At 46.0% G+C, this 5,039-nt stretch overlaps 1 pseudogene; it reads right to left on the minus strand.

Moving 5' to 3' along the window:
• Nucleotides 1-4,070: 4,070 nt before the first annotated feature.
• On the minus strand, nt 4,071-4,758 carry LOC102749092 (14-3-3 protein sigma-like; annotated as a pseudogene).
• Nucleotides 4,759-5,039: the final 281 nt, after the last annotated feature.

Raw genomic sequence — 5,039 nt, forward strand, 5'->3', positions numbered from 1 at the left:
CTGCCTTCAACCTATTTCTTTAAAGATTCGTCATCTTGGCCCTTTACCCCATGACCTATCTAGATTTTTAAAATATATATGTATTTTTTATTTCAGAACAGTTTAGATTAGAACACTTAAAGCTATGGTACAGAGAGTTTCCATACACCCTGTACCCAGTTTCCCCTATTATGAGCACCTTACATTATATTAGTAAGTTCATCTGTTATAATTAATGAACCAATAGGGATACATTATGATTGACTAAAGTCCTAGCTTACTCAGATTTCCTTAAGTTTTATCTAATATTCTTTTCTGTTTCAGCATCTGTCCAGGATATCACATGACATTCCGTTGTCAAATTTTCTTAGACTCGCATTGGCTATAACAGTTCCTCAGATCTTCTTTGGATGATTTTGACTCAGATCTTCCCTCAATCGGGGTCTGTCTGATGTTTTCCTCTTGGTTAGACAGGGGTTATGGGTTTTTAGCAGAAGACCACAGATAAAGGGCACCTCCCATCACATCATATCGAGAGAACATACTAATCAATATGACATCACTGTTGCTGTTGACCTTGATCTCCTAGCTGAGGTGGTGTTTATCAGTTTTCTCCACTTCAAAGTTATTTTTCTCCCCTCCTTTGCATACTGTCCTCTCTGCAAGGAAGTTAGGAAGTTACTAAGCACAACCCGTATTTAAGAAGTGGACTGTCAAGCTCCACCTCCTGGAAGGCAGAGTACAGAAATTACTTGGAATTATTGAGATTTGTCTCTTTTTTGCAAGTTATTTATTTAGTCATGTATTTATAGTAGCAATAGGCTTATGATTATTTATTTTTTCCTTTAGATTATAATCCAAGTCTACTTAATTTTGGTGCTCAAATTGTTCCCATTTTGGCTCTCATTAGGAGCTCTTTCAGGTGGTTCCTACCCCTATCATTGTGGGGTTTTGTTTTGGGGTTTCTTTTTCCTCCAGCTTTTTTTTTTTTTTTACCTTTCTGGCACTTGAAGATACTCCAGGCTCACCATGTGTGTTTCCTGCCCTGCTCCTAGGATCAGTCATTTCTCCAAGGAGTCCTGCTTGGTCCCTTTCACTGGAGAATGCTCTAAGAGACCAAGATTCTAGGTGTGTCAACCTCCTCTCAGCTGACAGAGCAAGGAAATAGATGTGTGTGTACTAACTCCTACATACACGTCTATAAATATCTGCACATCTATCTGTATCTGAAGTACATACAGATACATCTATACCCATATTCAGCTAAATGTAAGCTCATACAGTGTTATCCAATGTGAATCCATTAACACACGGATCATTCTAGCCTTCTCCCTTTGCTTATCTGTCGACTCTCATTCCAACAGTGAGAAAGCTGATTCCCATCACTGGTTATCCTTTTACTGATCTGTTCATTCCCGGTGTACACGTGTAGCAGGAACTATTGTTAATCTGTACCGCTGGGGAAAACAACGTGAACAACTAAGCACAAAGCTTATGTACAGTTTCTTTTGCCTTTGGTCTTAGAGACTCCGCTCATTTTGGAAGTTACTAAGCTCAGGACCACCCCCCATCCTCCCCACCCGCCCCCCAGCACACATCCCCTCGATGAAGTTGTTTCATGCATTTACATTCTGCATCCCATCCCTGGGATCCCTGATCTCCCAGATGACTTTTTTTTAAATTTGCATACATTCAGGTTCATGCTTAGCACAGATTTATTTTAATATTAAAATAATGTTTGGGGCGCCTGGGTGGCTCAGTCGGTTAAACAGCTGACTCTTAATCTTAATCTTGACCTCAGGGTTGTGAGTTCAAGCCCCTCATTGGGCTCCACAGTGAGTGTGGAGCCTACTTAAAAAGATAAAATAAAATAAGAAATAAAAATAAAATACAATAAAAATGTTTTAAATTATGTAACAACCAGTGAAACTGACAAACCACAGAGATGCATTAATCCAACAGATATTTTCCAAGTGCCTCCCTTATGTTAGGCCTTGTAACAGTGTCTCTCTGCGGGGCTTTGCCTTGTGGTTCCCTTGGAGCACCCGTGGTGTATCCCTGCGTAACCAGGGCATAGGCAGAAGCACAGACCAAGGAAACTGGATTGTGCTATTTATGGCCACATCTCTAAAATTCTAGGATTCTTTAGATTCGTGGAACCCTATCTCCCTCAGTGGTTCCAGAATCTGCAAAAATAATCTATTTGGAGAATTGCATTTACATAAGGTTAGAATTGTTTTTGTTTTGTTTTGCTTTGTTTTTTGTTTTTTGTTGTTTTTCTTACTGCTCCTTCGCTCTTAGTAAGAAAGTAATTTAAACGGCAGGGGAGAATAATAACTACCGAAGTCAACCACTGGCTTTTGTCTAACACAAATACCAGCCACACAACTTCGGTGATAATCCCCTTTGTCATTCTGGGTGTGCTGAAAACAACAATTAAGTTGCTCTACACTTGCAAGTGATCTACTATATTGTTTTATGGGCTTTATTTGTTGCACCCGCCACATTATCTAAACAGCTAATGAAATGGCGAGTGTAAAATTATGCCAGTAAAGGAAGGAAAGGCAATCATTGTTTGTGGCTCTTATCTTTGGGGATGGGGAAGAGGACTTGCTCGCATTAGCAAATTCACCGATGGATTAGCTTTCTTGAGAACATTAATGTTTTGTGAAGCTTTCCAACGTCACCTTGCCTAACTCCTACGGTGACCCTCCACCTCATGGCTTGTCCCCAGTGGGGAAGGCTTCTTTCTACCACTGCCACAACGGCTTGAGGACTTGGTAGGAGCAACGCCCTGGTGGCGTTGTGTGATTGAGTGAAAAAGTAGGAACGATGACAAGCTTAACATTTACCTACTAAGACGCTGGGCTAGCTCTTTGGATGTGCAAAACTCTGCCCCTCTTTGGGAGTGGAGCCTCCCCTGTAGCAGGAGGACTCTTTGGCAGGATCTTTCAGCACATTAGTGACAGACCAGATGACTGCCTCTGTGCAAAGGGAAACTGGAACCCAGAGAAGGAAGGAGTCCCGGAGTAGATGCTTCAGCTTGAGATGCTACCAGGTGCTTAGCAATGCTGAGGAGATGTAACAACGGAACTCTATTATGAAGAGACAGAAAATGGCTTCCCCCCAAACTTTCCAGAATATTACTGTCGTTGACTTTGTTGTCCACACATTTGCTTTTAAAAAATTAGGAGCGAGAACCAGCTTTGTCAGTAAAATCGAGTTCACTTGAACTTCTGTCCACTTGGGGCTGGAAGGAAGGAGTGAGACAAGGGATGACTGGGCAGGGATCTTGCAGCCTAGTCTGTGTCATCACCCGTAAGAGCTATGATTTGAGGTGACCTGTGCCAGCCACTGGGAGAGGTCCCATGGCTCCAGGGATTGCTGTGCCCACACCCTGAGGGGCGGGAGATGCCTGCTTAGAAGAAGGGTGGGATTTCCCCCAAAGAGAAGAAACAACGATCACTCCTCCCGGCAGAGGGGAAGGGTGAGTTTTGGACCGGCAAGGTAAGGTTCTTTTTCTTCTGGGAACTGAGTTGGGCTTGGACTCTGAGGTGTGGGAAGGCTTATGGAACCTAAGCCAGGGTGCAGACTTTGGGTCTGAGCCTAAAATGCCAACAGTATACAGTTCTAGAAGCAGTTGTGAATTTCACTTAGCTTGTGACCAAGTCTTCTGATCTCCAGTGTACCATGTACCATGGGTAGGTGTACTATAGGGAATTAGGGAGAACCATGGCCTTCCTGTAGCCTGCAGAAAGAGATGCTTAGGATGACAGAGATGACTGGCCTAGAAGAGCTCTACATTTTTTTTTTTTTTTTGGTCACAGGGGAATTTTATCGGGAGGAAACATGGTCACACATGGCAGGCACACTTTCCCTCTCATTCTTGGTCTTACACACACACGCACACACACACACACACACTCATAGTCCAGTTCTCAGCCATAAGGGTGGGACTCTCCTCAATTCCTAAGACCCAGAGGCAGTAGGGGCAGGAGAGGGTCAAGGGGGTGAGTAGTGACCTGGTTCACAGGAGGGGGTCTCAGGGGAGCAGGGTGCAGAGAGCAGTGGTGGGAACTCCCACCCCATACTAGTCTTCTCTGCGGGGGGTGGGGGCAGGGCAGGGCAGGTGGCAGGAGACGCTCTGTTCTGGGGCTCCTCAGGAGCCGCACCCCCTCTTGCCCGGTGTTGTTGGCCATCCCCAGCAACAGGTTGTCTTGCAGTCACTGCATGATGAAGGTGCAGTCTTTGTAGGAGTCCTTGGTGAGGGTGTGCAGGTCAGCCATGGCCTCGTCGAAGGTGGTGTTGGCCAGTGAGACAGCCTCCTCTGGGCTGTTGGTGATCTCACAGAAGAAGACCAAAAAGCTCCTCAGGGCCAGGCCCAGGCAGGTGGGGTTGGTGGGCAGCCACTTCCTTGCTGATGTCTATGGCTTCCTGGTAGGCCGACTGGGCAGGGTTGATGATATGCTTTTGGTCCTCACTGGTGGCCACCTCAGCCAGGTAAGTGGTGTAGTCACCCTTCAATTTCAGGTGGAAGACCCAGCTTTTAGCATCACCGGTGTCCTCGATGAGGTGCTGTCCAGCAGTGTTGCACACCTTCTCCCAGAACTCTTCCCTCTCCGGGCCCTTCTCTTTGTAGCCCTCCTCATTGCTTTTCTGAGCAAGGCCCCTGCAGGCAGCGCTCTGGCCCCCCACCACATCCTCATAGGTCACTGAGAGAAGGGTTCAGTCTTCACGGGGTAGCTCCTCCCCTTTTCCATGGCGCGCTTCATGAAGGCTCTATCAGAGCTGCACTCTTTTTTTTTTTTTTTTAAGATTTTATTTATTTGAGAGAGAGAGAATGAGAGACAGAGAGCATGAGAGGGAGGAGGGTCAGAGGGAGAAGCAGACTCCCCGCTGAGCAGGGAGCCCGATGCGGGACTCGATCCCGGGACTCCAGGATCATGACCTGAGCCGAAGGCAGTCGCCAAACCAACTGAGCCACCCAGGCGCCCTCAGAGCTGCACTCTTACAAGGGGCAGCAGCAGTAAAGACTGCAGGCCAAGAAACAAGAAATCAGC

This window comes from Leptonychotes weddellii, unplaced genomic scaffold (assembly GCF_054177405.1).
Source record: "Leptonychotes weddellii isolate Sample4059 unplaced genomic scaffold, ASM5417740v2 HiC_scaffold_8884, whole genome shotgun sequence".
Classification (NCBI taxonomy): Eukaryota; Metazoa; Chordata; class Mammalia; order Carnivora; family Phocidae; genus Leptonychotes; species Leptonychotes weddellii.